The 26,524-nt window shown below is 37.9% G+C and overlaps 1 protein-coding gene across 10 annotated transcripts in view; it reads left to right on the top strand.

The window, feature by feature from the left end:
- foxp1b (forkhead box P1b) overlaps nucleotides 1-26,524 on the top strand; it is a 489,011-nt gene that overhangs the window by 37,214 nt on the left and 425,273 nt on the right. For 6 of the 10 annotated variants that reach the window (XM_060835708.1, XM_060835703.1, XM_060835698.1 and 3 more), the window contains exon 2: nucleotides 11,535-11,657. The exons of 2 other annotated variants lie outside the window; for them this stretch is intronic. The gene's annotated coding sequence lies outside the window, so the exon portion shown is untranslated. Of the gene's footprint in view, nucleotides 1-8,839; nucleotides 8,900-11,534; nucleotides 11,658-24,223; nucleotides 24,244-26,524 lie in introns of those variants that run through there. 2 more of the 10 variants (XM_060835699.1, XM_060835702.1) reach the window with 2 other exon arrangements.

Below are 26,524 nucleotides of genomic sequence, written 5' to 3'. Positions count from 1 at the left end.
GGCTTTAATATTTTACCAAAGATATGGCAGTTCTTCATTACATTTGCAGTTCTAAATAGAAACACAAGAATGTGGAAGTAATCTCTACAGGATAACATTAAGAGGAAGGGTGTGAAAACAAAAGGCAGAATTGTGGGGTGTCTCATCGGGATTACACTAAAGTGTAATGTTATGTGTGACTTTTTGTACCAAGTTCACCTGTCCTGTAAGAACTAATTCAACAATAATTGTCTTCCATATCTTTCATGTGCATATTGAGCTAAATGATGCCAAGATGGTGCTTACAGGATTGCCACTAGTAATGGGAATAAGATAGTGTATGCTAAATTGTATTGGCATAAGTATAACTTTTCATGTAGCTATTGTTACCAACATACTAATTAAACCTAATGACAACACTTAGGTACACTTGTGTATCAGCACACACATGGGAGTAGGTTGCCTGCCTGGTATCTATTGTGCTATTGTGTAATGTATGGAAGTATAGAGAGTAACAAATAACTTATTTTTGCAGCAAATTCATTATGGAGCAAATTAGATGACATTCTCAGCTGAACGATTTGAATCTAGTCAGAATAATAATTTGGCTGTCACAATTGGACTTTGGAACTTCCACCAATATAGGGAGAATTCAGGGTTCCACCTTTGGATCACTATGCTGGTAAATACAGCGCACATTTATGCTTGTTGAAGAAAACTAAACTAGGTTTACTTTTATTGCTTTTCACAGATAAAGAATCTGCAAACACTTGATCAAAGCTCAATCATGAAGCATAGTTAATTGGTCAAGGAATTGGGGGAGTTGATTGTTCTTGCAGAACAGTATCACAGTGAGTTTCAGCATTTTCAGTGACAGTAAAAATAAAGAAGGAACATAAGCTGCTCTTTTTTTTCAAGAAAATATGCCAAGTAAACATGATAGAATGCAATTCTACATATGAAAAAGTCGATAAAAACGACATTGTATTAGTTTTCTAGTGTTTCTTTAATGACTATTGAAACAGTTAACGCCAAGACTAAAGCTAAAATACATTGTCATTATTCTTCATTCCATGTCCTAAGTTGACCTATTTTCTTCGTGTTGTTCCCTCCCATCATCTTTGCTGGAAGTAATCTTGTGTTTGCTAAACATGCCAGAGGATGGCTTGCCACATGGATTCTACTTCGTATATTAGGACATTAATATTCACTTTGTAATCCCTAAAAGATGATATGAAATTAATATTTTGTACAAATACATAGAGAATGGAACTGCCTTCCCAGATTTGTGCATTGGAGTACAGAAACATGACATTTTTCTGATCTCTGTTAGAAAGAAAATGCTTTGATTATTCTCGTGAATTTATTTTGTCCATTTGATTTCAGAAGATTGAGATTCAGTTAGGAGTCTCTTGTTTCTCCTTCAAGACAAAGATGTTCATAATCATCATCTGGATGTTCGGAAGGGTTACATTGAAAACAGCTAAGACTCAAGTTCAGAGATTTTGTTGCTAGTAGGTCTGGGTACCACAGTTCGATAAAGTGTGTAGCTAGAAAAAGCACAGCAGGTCAAGCAGCATCAGAGGAGCAGGGGAGTCAACGTTTCAGCTTGGAAGCTTTCATCAGGACTGATGAAAAGTTCCGACCTGAAAGCCAGTCCTGATAAAAGGTTCTGATCTGAAACATCAACTCCCCATCTCGTCTGATGCTGCTTGACCTGCTGTGCTTTTTCCAGCTCCAATCTTTATCAACACTGACTTACCAGCATCTGCAGTCCTATCGCCCGAGTACCACAGTTGACTGATGCTCGGATGTGTCACTGACTCAGGATTTCCTCGCATTTCAATATCTTTGTGCCATTGCTTGATTTTGAAGAAGACTACTGTTTTTTATTTGGCTGTGTCAGATGTACTGATCCTTCCATTACTCTGTGTCAGTTTCAGTGGTTTCCTTATGCTGCCTCTTTTGATTGCCAAGAGAATGCAGCCCATGTAGTCAGGCATTCTGGCGACATGACTAGCCAAACTTGGTTATGATCATGTCAATATGGTGTGTGGTCTCATAAGCACCTTGATGTCTGCTATTTTGTCCTTCCATTTGATGTCCAAAGCCTTCTGAAGGCACGTTAAGCAGAAGTGGTTGAGCTTCTTTGCACGATGCTGGTACATAGTCTAATGTGGAGCAGATTGAGCTGTCTAGACTAGCACAAATAAACATTCACTTAAGCTTTAATAGATCTGGGAAATCGAAGGTAATTAATATCAGCAGAGCAAAAGTACTGGTGGAACTCATGTAACTAAAATCCAACAAATACCAAAACCCAACAAATTCATAGGACCCAAAAGGCTTTGTCCTAAGTTCTAAAAGAGATTTTCTAAAATAGCATAGATTCTGCAATGGTCCCAGGGTATTGGAAGTTACCAAATGTAGCACTGCGATTCAAGAAAGTAAGGAAAGAATTCACAGGGTATGAGCATCACTGGCTCGGCCAGCATTTGTTACCCATTCCTAAGTTGAAGTTCTAAGTTGGAGAAAGGCCAATTTTGACGGTATTAGGCAAGAACTTTCAAAAGCTGATTGGAGGCAGATGTTTGCAGATAAAGGGATGAGTGGAAAATGGGAAGCCTTCAAAAAATGAGATAACAAGAATCCAGAGAAAGTTTATTCCTGTCAGGGTGAAAGGGAAGGCTGGTAGGTATAGGGAATGCTGGATGACTGAAGAAATAAAGGGTTTGGTTAAGAAAAAGAAAGAAACATATGTCAGGTATAGATAGGATATATCGAGTGGATCCTTAGAAGAGTATAAAGAAAGTAGAAGTATACTTAAGAGAGAAATCAGCAGGGCAAAATGGAGACATGAGATAGCTTTGGCAAATAGAATTAAGGAGAATCCAAAAGGCTTTTACAAATATATTAAGGATAAAAGGGTAACGAGGGAGAGAATAGGGCCCCTCAAAGATCAGCAAGGGAGCCTTTGTGTGGAGCCACATAAAATGGGGGAGATACTAAATGACTATTTGCATCAGTATTTACTGTGAAAAAGGATATGGAAGATATAGACTGTAGGGAAATAGATGGTGACATCTTGCAAAATGTCTAGATTACAGAGGAGGAAGTGCTGGATGTCTTGAAACAGTTAAAAATCCCCAGGACCTGATCAGGTGTACCCGAGCACTCTGTAGGAAGCTAGAGAAGTGATTGCTGGGCCTCTTGCTGAGATATTTGTATCATCGATTGTCACAGGTGAGGTGCCGCAAGACTGGAGGTTGGCAAACGTGGTTGCCACTGTTTAAGAAGGGCGGTAAAGACAAGCCAGGGAACTATAGACCGGTGAGCCTGACCTCAGTGGTGGGCAAGTTGTTGGAGGGAATCCTGAGGGACAGGATGTACATGTATTTGGAGAGGCTAGGACTGATTAGGGATAGTCAACATGGCTTTGTGCATGGGAAATCATGTCTCACAAACGTGATTGAGTTTTTTGAAGAAGTAACAAAGAAGATTGATGAGGGCAGAGCAGTAGATGTGATCTATATGGATTTCAATAAGGCATCCAACAAGGTTCCCCATGGGAGCCTGATTAGGAAGGTTAGATCTCATGGACTACAGGGAGAACTAGCCATTTGGATACAGAACTGGCTCAAAGATAGATGACAGAGGGTGGTGGTGGAGGGTTGTTTTTCAGATTGGAGGCCTGTGACCAGTGGAGTGCCACAAGGATCAATGCTGGGTCCTCTACTTTTTGTCATTTACGTAAGTGAATTGGATGCGAGCATAAGAGGTACAGTTAGTAAGTTTGCAGATGACACCAAAATTGGAGGTGCAGTGGACAGCGAAGAGGGTTACCTCAGATTACAACAGGATCTGGACCAGATGGGCCAATGGGCTGAGAAGTGGCAGATGGAGTTTAATTCAGATAAATGCGAGGTGCTGCATTTTGGGAAAGCAAATCTTAGCAGGACTTGTACATTTAATGGTAAGGTCGTAGGGAGTGTTGCTGAACAAACAGACCTTGGAGTACAGGTTCATAGCTCCTTGAAAGTGGAGTCACAAGTAGATAGGATAGTGAAGAAAGCATTTGGTATGCTTTCGTTTATTGGTCAGAGTATTGAGTACAGGAGTTGGGAGGTCATGTTGTGGCTGTACAGGACATTGGTTTGGCCACTGTTGGAATATTGCGTGCAATTCTAGTCTCCTTCCTATTGGAAAGATGCTGTGAAACTTGAAAGTGTTCAGAAAAGATTTACAAGGATGTTGCCAGGGATGGAGGATCTGTGCTACAGGGAGAGGCTGAACAGGCTGGGGCTGTTTTCTCTGGAGCGTCGGAGGCTGAGGGGTGACCTTATAGAGGTTTACCAATTTTGAGGGGCATGGATAAGATAAATAGGCAAAGTCTTTTCCCTGAGGTCGGGGAGTCCAGAACTAGAGGGCATAGGTTTAGGATGAATACAGAGAGTGGTTTGTGTATGGAATGAGCTGCCAGAGGATGTGGTAGAGGCTGGGACAATTACAACATTTAAGAGGCATTTGGATGTGTATATGAATAGGATGGGTTTGGAGGGATATGGGCCGGGTGCTGGCAGGTAGGACTAGATTGGGTTGGGATATCTGGTCGGCATGGATGGGTTGGACCGAAGGGTCTGTTTTTATGCTGTGTATCTCTATGACTCTATAATTGCTCATAGGTGGTGGTGGTGAGTCTTGTTCTTGAGCTGCTGCATACATGTGCTGCAGGTACACAGTGCTGTTTGGAAAGGAGATCCACTGGCAATGAAGAAACAGCCATACATGAAGCCAGTATCTGGCTTGGGGAGGAACCTATAAGTGACTGGATTCCTATGCCTTTAAGAGCACAAATGGTATTTTGATCTTATTGCAGATCAGACCACAAGTAGAATACTGTGAGCAGTTTTTGTCTCCTTATTTAAAATGGGTAATATTTGCATTGGAGGCAGTAGTGTACAGCAAAGGTTCACTAGATTAGTCTTTGGAATGAGAGGGCTGTCCTAGGAGGAGAAAGTAAGCAAATGATTTCCACATTCTCTTTGGAAGAATATGAGGTAATTCAAGATTACAAAGGGTCTTGATGGACTAGACCCTAAGAGATTGTTTACCCTGGTTGCGTATTCTAGAACAAGGTGCCACAGTTTCAGGGTTAACAGCTAAGATGAGGAGACACCTTTTCACCTTAAACCTTATGAATCTTTGGAATTGTCTGCACTATAGGATTCTAGTTGTTCCATCATCGAATATCATTAAGGCTGAGATAGATTTTTAGTATTTCAGGGAATTAAGTAATATGGGAACAGATGGGAAAAGTGGTATTGAAATCCAATATCACCATGATAATATCAAATAGTAGGTCTAGTTGAAAAGATTATATGATCTTTTCCAACTCCTTGTTCTTATGTTCTGAAGACCAAATAAACCCACCTAAATTTGACAAAGATAAGCCAGCTAGTAATTTTCTGAATTAGATGCTGTATATTAATCCCCTAAACATCACCATGACAAGTACTAGAATATTTCTCAAAAATCAGTTGTATGTTGTAAAGAGGATAGGATAGATATTTTACTCTGTTGCGTGAAAGATTGTTTACCTTGGTGACTTCATTCCCAGAGGAATTAATTGATTGCCATTCTCTTAAGAGTGCACCAATGAGGGAGGGTATGATTTCCAATTCTAGTGAGTTAGTAACAGGATCAATCATAGTGGCCTGTTTCAATTCTGTTGGAAGAGCAAAATCTCAGCAGTTCAGCAATACACATCCTGTGTCCCATCACTTGAAATGTGATTGCGTAAATTGAGATTAGATGGATAAAATTGACACATGTCAAGTGAAAATGCTGTGAATACTCTTGTGATACAGTTAGAGATAAGTAATAAAGGAGCCTTTTTGTGTGTTACCAATGACCTCAGATCAATGAAACATACACAATTGGTAACATATTTCTCCCAACAGAGGCAGCTATATTGAATAGTCTTAGGAAATGTGGTTAATGTCAAGTCAAACTCATGATAGAGTAGATTGTATTTGCTAAATGGTAGGGTTGTGTCTGATCTGTTGAATGATTAATTCCTATTCTTGTTCTTGTTTTAGTCTTACAACCACAAGATTATTTTAAAACTGGATAGCTCAAACACCCTGTTATCCTGACTAAATGGAACTTAGGCTGTATTGGTTCAGCCACCAGCTTCAACATTGACAGATTCAAGTTCAAGATAGTTGTGTTAATGCTATTCAAAGATCAGGTCCACAAGAGATATGAGAGTATATGGAGAGACAACAAAGCATAAGCAAGTTGTAGGACAATTAATCTGCTTGGAGGACTCAGTCTTGACCTTGAAGTAAAGCCTGCCATAATCCTTTGATTATATGATTGTTTTGGTAAGAATATATACAGGTTATTTCAATAGTATCTACAAGGTGTTGTGTTATGTGCTATGCTGACAATTTGACACTTTGGCAGTGCTATGCTTTCAGCTGCCAAATCAAAATTAATATTATACCAATGGTTTGTCTTGTGCAATATTTGTGCCACTTTTAATATTTTTCACCGTTCTGGAGGTTCAATGAATAAGTATGTTATATTTAATAATGTGGATAAAATATTTCTTGTCTATATATTTCAATAATTTAATATTTCATACATAAAATATTTCTATTACGCTCGTGAAGCCACTGATTCACAGTCGACACCTGGCTTTTGGTATTTCTTATGAACAGATGTAATGAATTGTGGGCTATTTGGCTGCAGAGAGCATCAAACTTGAGCCCAATTTTATTGTTAAACAAACATCTACATGTATGTAATTTAGGGAAAGACATTGGCTGAAGGTTTGACTTGAACCCTGGCAGAGTTTTTTTCCTCTCCTTCCTCATCCAAAGCCATTAGGACATTGTGTCACCAAACATACTCCTTGTTCTGGATGAGTGCAGCTGTTGCAGCAATCTGGAGATTGAACCAGGGACCTTCCCAGTCTGTATGACTAAGGATAATACTGGCAGTGCAATTATTAACAGCTGGTGATGAAGGTTTCCAGAAAGTACCTGTTGGGTTTATCACTATCTGAGTAAAACACATGCATTGGAACTACTGACATATGCAACCCTTCCAAAACGAATGTAAAAATTACTATTGTCTTTATAATAGCAAAGTCAATACTTAGTGACATATTGCTTCTCCATGGATGATTGTGATATTAGGGTATCCAATGCACCTTAGATTTGAAATAAACTGATCTTTTTTATCCAAGCTATATATTTCACTTACTGATAGATAATCATATGCATTATATTTTTTAAAATATTCAAATTGAAAATATTTTTGGAAATGAAATCATTCTTTCAGTCTTTATTGTTGCCTCATTATATGAGTTCCTCTACTTTTCCACTGTATAAAAAAACATTACTTGCATTCAAAGTAGAAAACAGTCTGTGGTGATTAGTCAGTATAAAAATCTATTGGAAGGAGATGGCACAGTGGTGAAGTACTAATTCACAATACTGAAAGCCTGATGATGTTCCTGGAAACACCAAATAATTTATTCCAAAACATGATTATCAGTATGTAATAATATCAGGCGCCGCATGTTTTATAGATCAATTATCAGGTTCCATTTATTCATGTGGTCGGAGAAAAAGGACCAGTTTATTTCAAAATTAAGATGAATACCCTAATATTACAATCATCCATGTAGAAACAACATGTAACTAATCATTGACTTTGCTATTATGAAGACAATAGTAATTTTTACATTCGCTTTGGAAGGGTTGGTCTTTGTAGCACTCCAACTTCCATTTTAGGACTGAAGTGTGTGGTTTATTTCCATTCTGTGGCAGTATTGTGATTTCTTCAGAAAAAAGGAATGTTTCATCCCCACCATTGCCAATTGAGGAACTTTGGCTGCCCCTATCATTCATAGTTATTATGATGCCAAACTGAAAGAGACTGAAAGCAGGAGGTATCAGTGAATTGACATACAAAAGGACCTTGACAGATTGATAGACAAGCGGTCGATATTATATGTACGCAGAGAAATGTAAAACTGAGTGTGGAACAACGGTATTATATTACGGGCCTTAGAACAGGAGAAGGATTTGGGGGTCCAAACAGATTTCTGAAGTCAACAGTACATGGCACGTATTAGTACTGAAAAGAAAAGAATTAAAATCCTGGGGGCTGTATCGTCAGTGGAAAATTGTACGACTGTGAGGAGTGATTCTGTGTTTGTAGAGAATGCAGATTTGACCTCAGCTGAAATAACGGTGGATGGCTCTGACCATTTCATTTTGAGAGAGGCATTCTGACATTGAAGAAGGTGCAGTGAAGGGTAACTCAATTGATAATTGGAATTAGGTATCTGACTCACAAAGGAAAGCTGAATATACTGAAGCAAAGATGACGTGGGCTAATTTTATTGAAGTGTTCAAGACTCCTAATGGCTATAGACAGGATAATTGTTAATATGCTTAATGTCAATTTCACATTAAAAGGTTGAGACAGTTTTGTTTAACTACTTTATTCAACATATGGAATTGCAGAGGGAAGCATTGGGAGGTGATGGTATGATGGTATCATCAAATTCAAGAATGTTGGGTAAGTACCTGGAGAAAATAATTGATAAGAGCATATTAGAGGCAATGTGGATTCTGATACTGTCACTTCACAGTCACTGGAATTAGCCATTTGGACTGTAGTAGTTTTTATGATCCACTATGTTCCATTGTCTTTCTGAACTTGCAATAATCAAGATGATTTAAAAGTAAACGTAGAACTTGAATATGTGCACTGCAGATTTTGATTTATCTCCCTGAATATTAGGACAAGTTTAATATTTTATTTGCTGTTCACGTTGCAGATCATAAAGCTGCCTTGATTTCAACATTGTTGAGAGTTTGGTGTTGCAAGCAATGCTCATGTAAGCAAAAGGGGATTTTTTTGGGCAATTATGTTAATCTGTGCATAACCAAATAAGTATTAATGATTTACTGACTAGAATATTGAAAGTATGCATATAGTTAAATAAGATATTATTATTACTTGAAGTAATTCTACATCTTACAAAAACTCTTACCACATACAAAACAATTACAGTTAGCCCTGTCTGGCCTAATTTGAGTTAGAGCACTGTATGCACAGTAAATATTTTTACTTTCAACATTATTCTCCCAGTCACTCAGCTATCTTGGCATTTAGACATGAGCTCTGTTCACCAGTCCCATTTTAGAACTTTTTAGATTAACTTTAGTTCTAAAGAAAGAAGCACTCTTTGCCGAGCAGTCTGCATACGATTATGATTTCTAGTCACTAAGCACCTTTGTTTGTCATGAAAGGTGAGTACGGTTTCCTTGTAGACTGCTTGAGAAGTTGGAACAAATTCTTGATCAGGATAGTCACCTTTTCTTTTCACTTGCAACAAAAGTGTTTCTTCTCCAGTGTCAGTTTAACAAATTGTTCAACCATGCAACACTGGATTCATTTGCATTATTTTTTGCTTTCTAGGCCTTGTTGAAAACAAGTGACCATTTTCTATTGATGCATAAGCTCCCATTTTCACCAAAACTACAGTGTGAATGGAATAATTTTGAGACTTCGACCCACTTTACTCCGTGCTTAATTTTATATGCCATTGTTTCAATGGGAGATGAAACTTAAATGGAGTACAACGTGACTGTATGACCTGATCTAGCCTGCTTAGGTCAAAATCAAGACAACAGTTTAGGCTGGTTTGCTATTTTCAAAATACAGTTTAATTTGATTAAAAATCTGCTGTTTTTAACCAGTGTGAAACTTACAGTGAATGGGCATCAGTTTGCAATGACCACATAAACAAATGGATTTAAATTAAGCTGGTTTAAGAGGTCTAATTGAAATTCTGGTGTTATTTGTGCATGCTGGCTGGCATGTATGTCAGGCAGTAATGTGAAACTACTCATCTTTATTCTAATTAGGAACAAAAAACTAGTATAAACTCCGAAGTCACACTCAGTTTCTATCAGTGTGATTTTTTTTAAACTGAAGAAGCCCTTGCGTAAATTAAATGTGATCTAAAACCATTTAGGAATTTTTAAGCTTGGATCTACTTCATGGGAATTTTAATTAATTAGAGATTATGTATGGTATCTTTAACTGTTGTCCACAAGCAAACATAAAGTGTATAGGGCAATTTGGCTGGATTCAAACAGAAATGGATAAGCTATCAGTAGCATCTTATCAAAAATTTTCAAAACCAAATGTTCTGGTAGGAATATACCACTGGTGGAAAGTTAGCTTTCAGTAAATGGTGTTACAGTTGAATTCCACTCACATAAATTAGGTTGGCTGTTCTGTGGTTTGTTGTGTCTGGTTTGGTTCCTACTTTGAAAGTTGCCATTACATTTGGTCATTTGAGGCTTGTTTTCATAGTCTGGCCCTACCAGCAGGATCCCCATGCACAGCAGGGGAACAGACAAAGCAAATTTTAAGTCATGAATAGTTGAACTGTTGTTAATAACAAACAATGGTAAAATATGTACATTATATGCAGCTGGTGCTACCTTATCTCCACAGTTGTTTAAATGTGCAGCAAATCACTATGAAAAAATTGCCATGTTTTCCTAGACATGTAGTCTTGATATTCTCACTTTCATCTACCATCCAGCAAAGCTGCTGTCCCCACTTCTGCTCTAAAGGGGTGATTTTGATAAGTAGAATAAACAAGATAAATAGCTGCTGTTTGAGGGACAAAGAACTGTGGATAAAAGAAGACAGAATGTAGTGAATACAATCTGTAAATTTAGCAGCATTCAGAAAGGAAAGAAACATAGTGGTAACACTTTAAAAATCCATCAGAGAATTACAGATAATAATAGAATAATAATAAAATAGAAGTGCCAGCATTAAAATCATCAGGCTGCCTGGCTGTTTCATTTATAACATTTACACCATCATTTTGAACACTGTTTAAGTTTTGTAAGAGAAACTGTAGAATATACCTGCTTACACATTAACCAGCTTTATTGTCACTTAGAGGAGACAGATAAATAGTTCATGTTTACCACATTCAGACAAGAGAATACACAAAGGATTAATTTTCAGTGAGCTACATCATCAGGGAGGTAAAATCATCCAGCAGAATGATGTGCAATTCCAGATTACAGACAGTTGCTCTAGTTATTTATAGTATGGTCGACATGAGAGATCTGAATAAAATGCCTTTTCTCTTGCATTGTCACTCATCTGTCTGGAATAGATGTCCAAACCTAAAGTTTAAATTCATGTATAAATGATGAGTAGAATGACATTTTGGAAATGAAAGAAATAATAGTAGTTTTTGGCACCCACATATCTTGTTTATTTGCATTTTACGTTTTAGTTTTATGTCAGAAAGAAAAAATGTTTCATCTGTTCCAAGAAAATGGTAAATTTTTATTTGTTCTGATCTGTTTCAGGTACTTTCCCCACATCAGACTTTTTGTTTTTTGTGAGTTACATTTATCGGGAGGAAATTGTGGTTTTTCAAGATATTTCCCACTTAAGTCTTATCGATAACTTGTGATTTTATTTTGTTTCAGTGTCCTCATTGAGCACTTCCACCTTAAGAGTCACTTACAATGGTGACATTATCATCAGGAGGATTGGATCCGAAATTTTGAATGTATGGAATTGAAATTTGTCATCTGTAGAGGGGCAAAAAGGTAAACTATTATAATCTGTGCATATGTGTGTAGAAAATGGAAAAGGGGAAAGGTGGATGAGGTGGAAAATGCTTTGATTTCCTAGAAGTAAAAATAATCTATAAGTTGCTATTAAAATGTTTAGGTTTCTCATAATTACAGTTAAGTGGTTGTGCAAGCCCATGGTTTCTATTTAGTAACTATTAATGCTGCACATTTGTTATTCTGTGTTGGACAGTTGTTACTCCTAACCAGGTATGAACACTTTCAAAGATTTAGCTGAGTTCGGAAGCATTTGAATGTCTCACTTGGCTGGATGAACCAAGTAGAGATGTGAAAGTTCTTCATGCTTGTGTATAGAACTTATATTAGACAACTAATCAAGGCTGTGGAGATTTATGTGGAATTTTAAGTAAGTGAGAGAGAGTCATCACCTGTGTGGGAAAGATGGGAGTGCTTCAGTATTCATGTACTGCAATCAAGAAAGTACTAGCTAAGAACCCAGCTTTTGAATGCTATCCAGTAACTCCTGCAGGTACAGTTGCCTAGGTAACAAGTGAGTACAGGTTTATATTGAAATGAAAAGCAAAAAGAACTGCAAATATTTAGCAGGTCAGACAGCATCTGTGGAGAGAGAACAGTTAAAGTTTCAGGTTGGTGATCAGAGCTGCCTGACTTGCTGAACATTTCCAATGCTGTCTCTTCTATTCCAGCTTTTGGAGAGTTTATTTTTAGGATCAGGATGGCTATACTATCATGAAAAGTCAAATAATGTTCCAGCTCTCACAATTGAAAATCACTTGGGATAAAATACTTGAGGGGTTCATGTCGATGTAGGAATTATGGTCTTGAGGGAGGTAAAAGGACAAGAGAGTCAAACAAATAAAAAAATTCCATTTGCAACTTCAGAGGCTTGTCATTTTGGAAATCCTTGTATTATCCCAGCCAAATCAGAAGCATCTAATCCTAAAATATTGCTTCAGACTCGAAGAATATAAAAGACTCCCAATATTTCTGTTGTTTATGTCCCATGCTGACTTGATGTGACAGCCTTAGTAACAGCGACCATAGCCACACTCTGGGATGCTTGGGACTTCACCACACGATAAATATCTTACCATGACCAAGGAGAAAGAAGGCACAAAGCAGCACTTCTTTGAGGTGATATATTTGAATGATATTTCTGATAGGTAACTTAAAGTTTTCTATCTACATAGCTTTTCAGAAAATAACGCTTGACATATTTCCCAAAACCTCCTTAAGCTTCTCAAGTTGTCTCTTTGGTCCGAACATATTCAAAGTTTCCAGAACCTCCAGTATTTTCTTCACTTAGTAAGCATATTCCTTCAAATTTCTTCTCAAGAGCCAGTTTGTGCTCCACAAGCATTTACATAATTAGTTGATTATTTTAAATGTTAATTGTTTTAAATAGAGAGGTTTGTTTCTACCAGCAGAATTTTAATTTATAATTGTTCTATCCATCGCATGTGTCATCATACTAGAGAATGGCTGTATTTTCAGGTGTTTTAAATTATTTTTCTAGTGTATTTAAATATTTTTGGCACAATGTAATTGTAAGTCAAAACATTAGTAATAATCCGTTCCATTAATATATTAAATAATTGAAAAATGAACAACATTAAAATAACAGACCTATTTAAAACCTAAGTTAAAATTATGGAGAAACTATGCTGTAAATATTTATGGTTGAGTTGGTACACTGATTGTGAATTAGGTTTAAAAATTTCAAACACTAGACACGTATTGAGAGTGTTATCAAAACAAACCAATTCTTATCAGTGTTTCCCCTTCCCCACCTTTCCTGACCATTTCTTTCTTGAAATAAGCAGGTCTTCTAAAGAGAATATAATGCCACCTGAGCATGGAACACAATGTTGAATTCATTATGCACATCCTTTGAGATAACTTTTCACAGTTCTAATTGCTCTGCAAAAAAAAAACTGTTCTGGTGAGAGAAAAAGATCTTCAGGAGGCTTATTTCCTCATTGACAGTCTGTTGGTCAATTTGAAATATGGCTGCTGCTTGCTGAGGAAATATTTGCATTATCTTTTCTTCATCAAGGTACTGTAGTAGGTAAATTTGTTACTCATTTGGTGGATAACTTCTTTATCTCTGCAAAGCCTATTGTTCAATGGTTCTAGATTGGCTTCGAATATTGACAAATAAGGCAAAATAGCAAACTGTGGGTCTGGCAGCATCCGTGGAGAGAGAAACAGAGATATTGTTGTGAGCCCAGCATGACTGTTCTTCAGGAGCTCCCAGACTTCCTGAGTTTCAACAGCACTTTATACGTTAGTTTTGGGTTTCCAGCGTCCACAGTATTTTGCTTTTAACAAACTGTGAGAGTAGGATTGATAATGAAAACAATAATTGAAAAGAATGTGAACCTTCAACATTCTGAATCAACTCTCATCCTTCTTCTCTCCACTTTACATATATGCTGGATAATATTTCTATTGATTATTGAAGCGCCTTCCTAGCCATTTATTAGTCTTATTTTTCTCAGTTCCTGTGCATTTACGGTTACAGAACTTAGAGCATTAATATTTAGATAGGACTAGACAGTTAATGAGTTTTATCATTTTATGGTAAATTTTTTTTCAAATTCAGCAGGTTTTGAGTCATTTTTTTATTCACTTCTTCATGTTAATTACTACTAATTTTTGTGCCTCAAGAACTAATCAAAATGTCATAATAGTGGCCGAGTAGCAGATGTAAATCAGTTACCTCCCATAGGTGATCATGTTGACGGGGTGTCACATTTGTCTGTTGATTGAATTGGCCTGTCACTTGTGAGTTGCTTGAGTGTATTCTTAGGCTGGCTGCTTCAAGAAGTGACAGATATCGCATTCCCCATTATTGGTGCAGCTTTATGAAGTGAATAGGTAGCAATAATCCATGGTGTAAACAGCCCTTTGGTCTTGATAGAAACCTACATTATTTTTGAGGATGTAAACAAGGAATAAAGATACAAGTTTTATTTAATTTTAGATCATTTTGCTGCAAGTTTGTATTGCCTAGGATTGAACAAACTAATTTTTTTAACATCGAAATAACTTTACACTTTGTCCTGTTCCTTTGCACTTTTTGAAGGTTCTGAGCTGTCACTGATTTTTATATTCAAAGATATCAAAGCTGTGCAGGTTATTAGGTTTGTGCTCAGACTAAACTCCCCTCATGTGTGCATACTTTAAACAAAATAAAGAACTGCAGATGCTGGAAATCTGAAATAAAAACCGAAATTGCTGGAAAAACCTAGCAGGTCTAGCAGAATCGAAGGGTCACTGGAGTTGAAACATTAACTCTGCTTTCACAGATGATGCCAGACTTGCTAAGTTTCTCCAATAATTTCTGTTTTGGTTGAATATTTGATTTGTTAATTCTGCAGTAATCAGGCCCTTTGATTTTTAACCATATAATGCTTGAGGAAGAATGAATACATATGTCAGTAAAATCTCAGATCCTGTGTTTGCACATCAGTGTAAGTTAGTAGGGTTTGTAGTCATAATGAAAGCTTCAAGGTGTTCTGATAACATTGCATGATCCTGTTTTAATATTTTAAATTTCATTAGATTTTTATTTAACATGGCTATTACCTTTCATGCTTGAAGGTATTGCTTTGAAGTTATATTTCTTTAAAAATAAAAGTCGAATTTCACAGTGATTAAGAATGAATGTGTCAATTTGGCTAATGATACCAGACTTTATAGTGAATGTCTACAAAGACAAACTAATGTAGTGAAAATTTGGTGCCGAAAAATGTGGTGCTGGAAAAGCACAGCAGGTCAGACAGCATCCAAGGAACAAGAGATTCAATGTTTCAGACACAAGCCCTTTTCGACTCTGATTTCCAGCATCTGCAGTCTTCACTTTCTCCTGAAAATTTGGCACACCTTATAAAAGCTGGGACACTCAGCCTGTGAGTTACCACCCAAGAAATCAAACTGAGAATTTTTACTAGTGACTTCATTGTACCCCAAAATGGCATTTCTGAAAAAGGTTTTCGATAAATGGATTGATTCCAGAAAATAACTTGAAGCTTCAACAGGGGTCATTTTAACACTGGTTTTCAGTAACCTGGGAGTAGTAATCAGCTGCCTGTTGTAGAATCTAATTTTCAGCTCATGGTATTGTTTACAATGGACAGGTGATTAGCTCTGTCAGGTTATCACCTAGAATCCCTACAGTGTGCAAGCAGCCCATCGAGTCCACATCGACCCCTCAAACAGCAGCCCACCCAGAACCCCCCCGCCCAGCTTTTTCACACAGAGCATGGTAATGTGTATGGAATGAGTTGCCAGTGGAAGTGTTGGAGGCTGATACAATTGTAACATTTAAGAGTCATTTGGATGGGTATATGTATAGGAAGGGTTTAGAGGAATATGGGCCAGGTACTGGCAAGTGGGACTAGATTAGGTTGGGATATCTGGTCGGCATGGATGAGTTGGACCGAAGGGTCTGTTTCCATGCTGTACATCTCTATGACTCTATGACATCCCTGGACACTATGGGACAATTTAGCATGGCCAATCCACCTAACCTGCATATCTTTGGACTGTGGGAAGAAGCAAGAGCATCCAAAGGCAACCCATACAGACAAGGAGAGAATGTGCAAACTCCACACAGACAGTCTCCCAAGGCAGGACTCGAACCCTGGTCCTTTGTACTGTGAGGCAACAGTGCTAACCACTGAGCCACCATGTTACGTAGGCAGTAAAAATTAAAATTTGTCCCTAGGTAGTTTTATTCTTTTATATATGGCACAGATGTTTTCCTATGTTCTGTTTGCATAGTAGTTGATGTATGTGTCTCGTATCACAGTGGACATTACTTAGGAGTCAAAAACTATAATTGACTTGTACCAGCAATCTCAAGAAATGAATGCATTGATTTTCCGATGGCCTGGTAGCAAAGTGGACTGAATGGTGCAATATCATGCTATGCAGACTAAATGTTTGTGGATTCAGTTTCTGAATAACACTGAAACTTTACATGCCATTAGGCCATGTGACCATGGAGGTTATTATCATTGACTCAACTGGCATCAACACATTGCATTGTGAGAAGGAATTGGGAGATACCAACTTGGATAATCTCTCTTTCCTCCTTTAATTCTTCTGTAGCTGAGGCAAACTGTGTAGTATCCCAGTAGCTGTACAGACAGATCAGCTAGATCAATATGTATTAGGATCATATATAAGCCCATGCTGCTTTACATGGCTCAGTACCATGCTAGCTGTAGAATTTACCTGTTAAGCTTGTCTTGCTTACACTTATGGTCCTGCTACACAGGCTATTCCATAGCTATGGAGTGACAGTCAACAGCCTCTGTCAAGCTATATGCCTGTCATGATTGGTTTTATGGCTTAGTTTGGCTTCCTGTGGGGAATGATCTGGTTTTCTCCTCAATCCCTATGGGCTAGTTGATATTGGTAATGACTGTTGGAGAGCTATCACAGGGGAGAATCCACTGTGCATTGCACCAGAGCAGCATTGGATATACACTGTGTCATAGTAATACTCTTAATAGGGAGGGACGGACGGAGGGGAGAGGTGTGCTGGTTACCTGGATGGCCAATGTCTTGATGCAGAGTAATGCCAATAGCGTGTGTTCAATCCCAGCACCGGCTGAGGTTACCATGATGGATTCTCCTTCACAACCTCTCCTGAGGCATAGTGACCTTCAGTTTAAACCACCATCTGTTGTCTTTTTTCTAATGAGAGAGCAGACTAAAGGCCTGGTTGGGCTATGCCAATTTAGCCTTTACCTTTCTCAATGGAAGGGATTTTACTATACGCTAACCTTTTATGCAGGTCTACTGGTTAATGTTGAAGACATTATTGGTATCATCCACTTTTAACTTGGGAATTATTTCAAAGCCACGATCTTTAATTTGTGATAAAAATAGTTTTAGCTCATCATAAAGTAGAAAGGAAAACTTTAAATACTGGAAATCTGAAATAAAAGCAGTTTATAAAATAAATAAGTTAGCATGGTCAGTCCACCTAACTTGCATATCTTTGGACTGTGGGAAGAAGCCAGAGCATCCAGAGGAAGCCCACACAGACAAGGGGAGAATGTGCATACTCCACACAGACAGGCTCCCGAGGCTAGAATGGAACCCTCACTAAAAGAAGACTATTGACATATTAGGTTCATGATAGTGCTAATGATAAGGTTTTTTTTGTTAGATAATGCTGCTGCTTTTACACAAATACTGTAACTGTCATTACAGTTAAATAGAACAAAGAGCTGCAAAGATCTGAAACAAAAATGGAAATTGCAGGCAAAACTCAGCAGGTCTGGCAGCATCTGTGTGGAGAAGGCAGGGTTAATGATGATGAAAAATCACTGGACTTGAAACATTAATGCTGCTTTCTCCCCACAGATGCTGCCAGACTTCCTGAGTTTTGCCAGCAATTTCTGCTTTTGTTGTTGTTACAGTTAGTTGTATTTTAAATAAAAGCCTATTTCTAACATTCACAGCATTGAATGATCAGTAAAACTAAGGATCCACTCTTTAAGAAGTGACATTGTTCTCTTAATAAATGTGATTGAAAAGATTGTGAAAGTGATAGAGCAGCAGGAGAACACCATGTTCAGATAGCTGTATTTGGTTCAAGATATGATTTGCAAGCCTCAGATCTGTGTTTAAAGTGTTTATTCTATGGTAGTTTAAGTGGCCAAATAATCAAGATAGCCATAAGATACATGATTATTTTAGCAGATGAGTTCCTGACAGCATTTAAGTAATGCAGGATGTTGCTCTCTTAGATGCCATACGTGAGTACAGTGATATGTTGAGAACTCTTTGAATAATGCATTTGACTTAGAGCTCAAAGCATTATATTAAGCATAGATTTCAGACCACAAGTCTCTTATTATTTTATGAAGTGCATAGATACAGTGAATGTCAAGAGTTTATTTTTTTCCCTAGGGTGGGGGAGTTCAAAACTAGGTGGCATATTTTTAAGCTGGGAGGAGAGAGATTTAGAAAGAACTTGAGGGGATTGGTTTGTGTGTAAAATGAACTGTCAGTGTAAATGCTGTATGCAGTTAGAGGTACAACATTTAAAGGATGTTTGGATAAGTTCATGAATGGGAAAGGTTTGGAGGGATATGGGCCAACAGCAGGTACACCGTAGATGGGACTAGTTGAGTTTGGGAACACGGTTGGTGTGGACTGGTTGAACTGAAGAGTTCAATGCTGTATGACGCTATGACTATCACTAGTTTAAAGACAAGAATAATAATAAGAAATTGAAATCATTGTTTGCAGATTGTTTTTTAAAGTTTGATACTTGCAGGACTAATTTATTGCAGTGTGGTATATTGCAGTCTTTATGGATATTACAGTCACAATACTGCTTACAATTTGCTGCAGTGACTTTGATTAAAATAATTTTCAATTGCCGCTTCACTAAAACAAAATTAAATCCATCAAAGGTAAAACCTAATTGGGTCCCCCTAAAGATCTGCTTTATTTACTAAAGCAGCATGCGTTCAGTAAAGCTGTCATTTAGCATTTGTAGACTCCTCTCTAGATCTCAAAATTTGCCTTGCCATAGTCCTAGCACTTATCTGCAAAGATACCTTATTTTAACATTTAACATTTGCTTCCCACTCTCATAGGTCTTCTTCCCATTTCAAGTCAAGTAATTGGCTGAGTTCTTCTTCTCATTTTAGCTGGCCAGCTGCCAGTGTGAAACCATTGTCTGAGTTGCTGATGATTGAAATTAACATGACATTTGTGCAGTGGTAATGGAATACGTTAGTAATTAATTTCATGACTCTGAGGAAGGTTCCATCATCCACCACCTCTGATCAGCAGGAGGGGAGGGGGAGATGATGAAACTCTCCCAGCAGGCACTGTACTGCAGTAGTTAGCCTAACTCAGTGTCAAATTTAGTTCTGAAACCTTCCAACAAAACTGAAACAATTGTTAATTTATTACAAAAAATGTCACTCATTTTTTTTCAAAACAATGCAGCAAATTCAAAATGTAATTATAAAAATTAGAAGTGGAGACATTAATGAGATTGGATTAATGAACACAATGCCACACTGTTAGACTTCACTGTCTTTTGAAAAGAAACTTGTAAAGTTACATTTTGTTTCATCATAATTTCTATGAAACTCATCTAACCTTTCAATGGCTACTTACTGCAGTGTAGTCTCCTACATGGCATCCTTGTATCCAACTGTCTTAAATCCATCCTTAAATATTCAGGATGTTTCTGTTCTGAAAATACAGATAATATTTGAAACAAAACCAGAAGTTGTTGCAAAAGCTTAGCAAGTCTGGCGGATCTGTGAAGAGAAATCAGTTACTGTTTCATGTCCCGTGACCCTTCAGCTCTGGTGAAGAGTTATCTAGACTCGAAACGTTAGCTTGCTCTCTCTCCATGGATGCAGTCTGACCTGTTGTGATCTCCAGCATTTGTTGTTTTCAGTAGATTCCAACATCTGCAGTAATTTGCTCCTAAGATTTGTTTCATGTTTAGCTTTAGTTGCCCATTGTTTTCTTTATGACAAATTTTGGAATCAAACAGGCTAAATTAAATTAGCTTTTTTAATGTCTTTCTTTTGGTCATATATGGGTGGGAAATTGGCTTGGAAATAGTGCAAAACAGACAATGGTGAATTGGCAGCTTATTTATACCTTGCCTGATTCTTTTTTCCATTTAATCAGAGATGTAAAACAGTTAGCGATTCCCATTCACCCTGTACATGCCCTTCAATATATTGTCCGAGTTAAAGATCATTTGTTCACAGCACTCGATAGTTACAGAGCATTGAAATCCAAGTTATGTGATAACTTCATATTTTGTTCCTTCACTCATTATGGCAAACATTTACATTGTATGTTGATCTTTTGAGAATTTTTGATGGGTCACAAATGATGTAGATGCACACATCACTGAATTCCTGAATGTCATATTATTAGATTGGTTGTTAAAATTGTACACAGGAAAAGTAATCCTATTCCTATTCTGTGATTTCCCCAGAAGGAGTGTTTGAAAATTGGAGAGTGAATCATTCAGGATTTGTACAGCAATTTGTAGCAATTGATTCGAAAACAGCATTGACTAAGGCACAAAGTACCAAACTGGGTGTTGCACACAGCTGGGCTTCAAAATCTAAGACAGAAATATTTAGAGTCTTTTGTTTTAAAAAGAGATAAATTATCCACCTGTTCTGTTGAGTCATGCAGTTTTGAAGAATTGGAGTAGAAACCATCCTATTAGTATAGATTCAACGATATTTTCCTTGTCATTATGTAATCTATTCCTTTTTGGTGATGCAATTGTTAAACCAGTTGTTCTCTGAAATCTGAAATGGTTTGCAGTATTAGTTCATTTTCCTTTAACTTAATTCATTATTTGTGACAATTTTCTTGCAACATTCAAATAACTTATCAAACAGTTTTGTCGATTTGGGGAGTGCGACACATATGGCAGGATTATATTTGTGAACTCATTTTAAAGAATGCTGGTGAATTTCAATTTGTATTTGGTTAAATTCTTTCAGTTTTTTTTAAAGGGAACGTGATTGAGATTATTGTGTGTGGATAAGCAGGCAATTTGTGAATTGATTTGGTAGTGTGAATGAACATGCTTGTGCTTGTAAATTTCTGTGTTTAAATCGTCAACTGTTGTCATACATGCATTCTAGCTGAAGTAAAACATTGACCTCTGGTATTTTCGTGCGTAGCAAATATCTTTTTAACTGAAATTAGTCAAGGACAGTGGTGAGGGTTATTTTAGTGAATTTGCTGTAGTAACGGCTTTGTTTTGCAATGATATATCTGTTTAAATATCTTCATGCCATTAGAGATATTTTTGGATTATTGCATTAGCTATTGCGTCAGTTATTGTATATTACTTCATGATGTTGCAATCAAGGAGCTCAGAAATTCTAGTTAGGTTACTAGTTGACTTTGCTGACAATGAAGTGTTGTAATTTGTTTCAGTGGTATTCTACAGAGTTAGTCTCTGTTCCTCTTTTAGAACAGTATTGGGATTTTGCGCTTCAAGCTAGTGAAAGCAAGTTACACGTGGTAGAATACACAATAGAGTCAATAGGGTTGGCAATAGAGAAGTGTTGGCGGAGAGGTTGAGAAGGGAAAACCTGAGACAAATTTTCACCCAGCCATGAATGATGTGGGCAGTGGTAAGACTTTTGGGAAAGTACAAAGACACAGGAAAAACAAGATTCTCAACATTGAGAAAAAAGACCAGATTTTACACAGAAGGTTTCAGTGGTTAGATGAAACTCTCACAAGTGAGCGGTGAGAGACCCATTTGAATGCAATAAATCATATTGTTACCTAATCTTTCCTATTATCCAAGGCAACAGAGAGAAACTAGATGGTGACAGTTTCTGACATGGAAATAAAAGTGGTTGTCTGCCATTTGAACATATCTGGACATCCATCCTGTGCAACATTACCCAGCCTTTCAGTGCTTGCAGCATGGGTAGTGACCACGGAGGCAGGTGTCATCCAAAAAGCAGCAGCCCCATGTCACGCCTCTACCCAGTTTACACTTCACCACTTCAATACTGCAATTTGACCTCATCAACAGCTTTCATAAGTCATGTTACTGCCAAAGCCTTTTGCAGACAGGAACAGGTAAACTTCTCATCCATTTGACTAGCATCTCAGAGCTCTTAGCTTCCGTTCTTAGTGCTCTGACACTTTGTGTTTACCTGGATGTTCACAGCATCTCTGCCTTGCCTTGACTTGCTTTTTGTGCATTGCTGCCTTAATCCAAACATGCAGGCTCACAGTACTTTAGGCTTGGCTGGCCCCTCAGTGCAGACACAAATTCAGGTAGCCTGCCAAGTTTGCCAGTGTTGGTCAGTCAAGGCGTCAGGCATGTTGGTGTAAGGCGCCATGCGCTCAGCAATCAGCAATTTTCCTTGCACTTCTGCTACTTTGTGTCATCACTCCACAACTGGGCTCGCTGCAGTTACGCCGCGAGATCTTAGTCCCCTATCCCCTTTTGCTGGCTGTTGCTTCCTCTGTAGCATATTGCTCAGCAGTAGAGGAGCAAATTATGTCTGGAGGCATTCATCTATTAATGACAAAGGCCATGTGAATGCTGTTTGTCGTCTGCAGAAGATAGGAGAGGGAATGAGTTATGAAATACAATGAGAAGCTTGGTCATGTTAAACATACGTATACAGTGGTATTAATGGAACAGCAATGTAGACTCGAATTTTTACCCGATTGCCAAGGCATACAAATCTTGGCTTCACCACATGAGCAGTCATGGATAACATTAGCAGCATCTTGGAGTCATTTGCATAAAATAACCTGTACATTGTGACCATATATGTTGATTTTGTTAGAAAGCATGTTGAAATTAAATGAAACTATATTTAATTACTAAAGTCCTTGGGGCAAAGTCTTCCCTTCTCTGGAGTTGCAAGAATTGGAAGTAGTTTGATGAGTTGCCTTGGAGAGGGCCTGGAAAACTGCACCTCACCAATTAAGAGCTGGGTGAGAATGTCCATTGGGGAGCTGGAGGCAATAAAGGCCCTTTGGGCCTCCACTTACAGCCTTCCTAATTGACATGCCTTTCTAGTAGATGAGAAAAGTGGCTGGTTACCCAAATAATAGCCACAGTTATTTACCTGGGGGTAGTGTACAGTTGGGCATTTACTCCAATCAGGTGTCATTAAGAGGAGTGGATGAGGATCAAGGGGATGACCTCTGAAGACTACCTCCCTGTCCTTGTCTCTGGTCTCCCTATCCATGTCCCCACCCACACACCTTGCCAATCACAAGAAGTAAAAAGAATGGATCTACCTTCTCCCTGTGGAATCCCCTAAAGGTGACAAGCGACAATCTTTGGCCCCCAGAAATAGCCACAGTTGAATTAGCTGATGCCATTTGGCAAGCTAGGATACCGTTATCGAGAGCTGTGATTCTCAGAGAAACGTGCTGGTCAGCTCTTAACCAGCTGTTTACCACATAACCTGACATCTTTTCCCAGGAGTGGGCAAGTAAGTCACCATCCAGCAAGGGGAAATGGTGGTGCTAGGGTGAGAAAGTAGGCTTGTGGCCTCAGTGTTTTGAATTTGTGATACCAGATGTATCCTTAAAAGGTTAAAAATGAGTATCATGACATCCATGTGGATTTATCAAATGAATTACAGGTTGTGAATTTTATATTGATGTCCATATATGCATGTGGACAGAATATCCTCTCCAGAAGGATGTAAAGTAATCAGATCATGTCTCATGTTGTTTGCACATGTGACACATCCAAAGGTGTTTTGACTGGAGTTTTCAAGATATGGATATGGTATCTCAAATCCAGTTATCTGAAAACGGATGTCCTCAAACTGGACATTTCTCTCAGTTGTTGTTCCTGGATTAACAAAAGTGCAGGAATGAATTTTCCATTCCATTGGGTTTGGCCCACAAGACGGAATCAGCAAGGGTTCTGCACATGTATTCTGGAGTCCATTTCAGCAGTTTAAGATCTGCCTTGTTCTCATTCTCCCTCTTGTCTCAATACAGAGCCAGTTCCATAGGTGAGAACATTCTGATTGCAAGGAGGCTGCTTTCAGCGGTGAGAATCAGAAATCTGACATTTCTCTTTGTCCCATTACTGCAGTTCCAGTGAATATGCTTTCCCTAAAGAATCATTTCAGTGTAAGATAATAGATTTTTGAAAAAAATGTCCAATCTAATTCTTCAATGTTTCTCCACATAATGATAATGAGAATTTGTGGCATACAAGCATGTTCCATCCTGTGATCTATGACCTGGCTATTTTTGTGATATTAATGATCATTACAGAGTGTGCTGTAGAAATAGCCCGTGAGTTGATTTCAAAGTCTTGGAAAGTCTGCCATGATCTTGGTCAAAATCATGCTGGATTGCAGTCCATTTATCAGACATGCACAGATCCTGTCTGTAATATATCATTTAAAATTCATGCAGTATTCAAACTGAGCAACTGTGAAATCAAGTAATGTGTCTTTGTCTACATCATCATTTTTGACTTGGTCAGATTTGGCCTTTTGTCTATTGGAAATAAAAAAGATACAAACATATACTACATAGGAGCAGAAACATAGAGAATAAGTGTAGGAGTAGGCCATTCGGCCCTTCAAGCCTGCTATGCAATCCATCATGATCATGGCTAATCATCCAACTTAGTAGCCTGTTTCTGATTTTCCCCCATATCTTTTAATGCCAAGTGGTATGTCACTATATATGTGTGAAGTGGACAAATATAAGAAATACATGTTTATACCATCTGTACCTTGTAAATCTGAAGGGTGGATGAGGGGTAAGTGGGAAGTGAGAAGGCACATTAGACATGAGGATACCATCATCTTTAATTGTTTCAGCCCCAATACTGGCCATAGCCTCTGAAATGGTTGTTTAATTCTAATCATTACCTTCTGCATGGGGTAAAACATGGAAGAAGCCCTGAGATCTACTATGTGAATTGGTGCTGACAGCATCCACAGTGAAGGCCTCGTTGTTGTCTCGTAGTACCTTGGTATGACTGCTGCTATGTAAAGATTCAGTGATTTTTTAAAAAAGTTGGACCATGTACTAATTAACAGCAAAACAGTTTTAATGTATGGGACATTTCAAGTAAATTTCTTGTACCTGAAAGTAAAGCTTAGACGATTAGTTTCATTAGTAGCATCACTGACTAATTCTATCCAAAGAAAATATATACAAAGTCAATTATTTTGAAGGAAGAGCTGACATAGCTAGATTTGGAATGCATGGTGGCACATTGGTTAGCACTGCTGCCTCACAGAGCCAGGGTCCCGGGTTTGATTTCAGCCCTGGGTGACTCCTGTTTGGAGTTTGCACATTCTCCCCATTTCTGCTGGTTGGGTGCTTTGGTTCCTTCCTAGGTGGATTGGCCATGCTAAGTGTGGGGTTACAGAGTGGGATGCTCTTTGGAGAGTCAGTGCAGATGTGATGAGCTGAATGGCTTCTATCTGACATACAGGAATTCTGTGATTCTAATACACTGCTATAGTGTAATTTTAATCCACCTGGACAGAGCTTCGATATTGTAAGACATCGTTTAGGTTGGGTTGAGATAACAATCAGTGGTAAAACACTTCCAATATTTGGCTGGAATGTCAGAAAAAAATCTTAACAAAACAATTGTATGAAATGTGTTGAGCTTGTTGGATGAATGATTAGCTTTTCTAAGTGTCTTTCTGTTTTTATAATTCAGACATTGTGATCGCTGATGTTTGATGATTTCAAGAGTCCAAAAATTATCTCCATGATTTGTAATTATGTAACAAGCAATGTATGGAAGCTGCAGATCTAAAGTTAAATTGTAAAGACAGCATGGAGTTCACATTCCAGGTCCGTGACCCTCTGGCTGATGAAAAGCCATAGATTTGAAATGTTAATTCTGTTGTTCCTTCAACAGATGCTACCTAACCTGTTGAATATTTCAAGCCTTTTCTGTTTGTATTTTATATTTTCAGGATCTGTATCATTTTACTTTTGTATAAAGATAATGTACCAGGTGTTACAAATCTGTGCAGCCAGATATTTTGAACTTGATCCCCTCAACATGCCTTTTCAATTCAAAGAACTGTCTTTTCACTTAACCACATCTCCCAGTGAAGATAAAAGCATTAAGCGCCAATGTGTCATAAATGTGCAGCTCAGCACTTCCAAACTACTTTCCAATGTGACTTCAATTTAACACGTAAAAATTAATGTGACCCTCCAGACTCCAACAAAAGCAAATCGGCAATAAAGTAGCATTCAGTATATAATAATTAAAAATTAGACATTATAGATCAATATAGAATATTTAATACAAATATGAAAATCTGTTTTCAAAGAACTTTTAA

This window comes from Hemiscyllium ocellatum, chromosome 14 (assembly GCF_020745735.1).
Source record: "Hemiscyllium ocellatum isolate sHemOce1 chromosome 14, sHemOce1.pat.X.cur, whole genome shotgun sequence".
NCBI lineage: Eukaryota > Metazoa > Chordata > Chondrichthyes > Orectolobiformes > Hemiscylliidae > Hemiscyllium > Hemiscyllium ocellatum.
Note: the sequence above shows the minus strand (reverse complement) of the source record. Positions and strands in the feature narration are given on the sequence as shown.